Below are 1298 nucleotides of genomic sequence, written 5' to 3' on the forward strand. Positions count from 1 at the left end.
TTTCACTTGTGTCTGACTCTTCATTTGGGATTTCCTTGGCAGAGTGGTTTGCCATTTCCTTCTCCGACTCATTTTATAGGTGAGTAAATTGAGGCAACCAGGGTTAAGTGACTACCCAGGGTCACACAGTTAGTTATTATTACCTGAGACCAGATTTAAACTCAGGAAGTTGAGTTTTCCTAACTCCAGGACCAGCATCTTTAGGCACTATGGACTAGTGCCTCCACCAATAACATAGATTTTCTCAAATCTGCTATTAAATGTCTCTATAATTTAACTACGACTTATCTTTCCAGTTTTATCTCAACAACCCCCATTTCTTATACTCTTGGGGCCAGAAGGCCCTATTTTATTTATTTATTTATTTTTTTGCTGAGGCGCTTGGGGTTAAGTGACTTGCTCAGGGTCACACAGGAAATCTTGAGTGTCTGAGACCAAATTTGAACTCAGGTCCTCCTGACTTCAGGGCTGGTGCTCTAGTCATTGCACCATCTAGTCACCTCCAGAAGGTCCTATTCTTGTCTCCATTTCTCCCATCTCTGGACCTTTGATCTCATTAGCCCCTGCTCTTGGAATAGACTCTCATCCTTGTCTGTGGAAATTCCTATTTTTCTTTGCCATCCAGTTCAGACAGTACTTCCCTTCATGAATATGGGGTCAAAATATCCTATCCATACTTTTATCACTAATGTGGAATATTTCTTTTCACATTTCTCCCAGCCCTTTCCCCTTATCTTATTCTTCCTTTTCCCAGAGTATCACAGGATTTTCAAGTCCTTTGAGATTATCTGCTCCAAAGATCCCACTCTGTTGAGAAGAAAACTTGTAAACCTGTACTTGTGAACTCCTGACATCAAATCCTGTATTCTACACCACACTGAGATCATAGCCTATTGGAAGGAATTAAGAAGTTTCATCCTGGAGAAGAAAAGGCTCAGGAATAATGTGACAATTGTTTTCAAGTTTCATAACAGGAGGAGAGAATAGACTAGTTTTCTTTGGTTCCGAAGGACAGAACCAAGAATATTAAGTGACTGGCACATAAAACCTTGTTTACTTGATAGATTAAGTAAAAAGAGGCTGATTTTGGATTATTCCAATATCAGGAAAAAATAATATCCTAATAAATGAGAGCTGAAATGTGGAATGGACTGCCTTTACAGGCAGAAGGTTGTCCCTCTTTGGAGGTCATCAAATAGATGATCACTTGCCATAAGAGGTGATTAACAAATAATTATAGATTAATTGGTTAATTATTGGATATTTTATAAAGAAGGTCCTTTTCTGCTTTTAGTTGT

This window comes from Antechinus flavipes, chromosome 1 (assembly GCF_016432865.1).
Source record: "Antechinus flavipes isolate AdamAnt ecotype Samford, QLD, Australia chromosome 1, AdamAnt_v2, whole genome shotgun sequence".
Classification (NCBI taxonomy): Eukaryota; Metazoa; Chordata; class Mammalia; order Dasyuromorphia; family Dasyuridae; genus Antechinus; species Antechinus flavipes.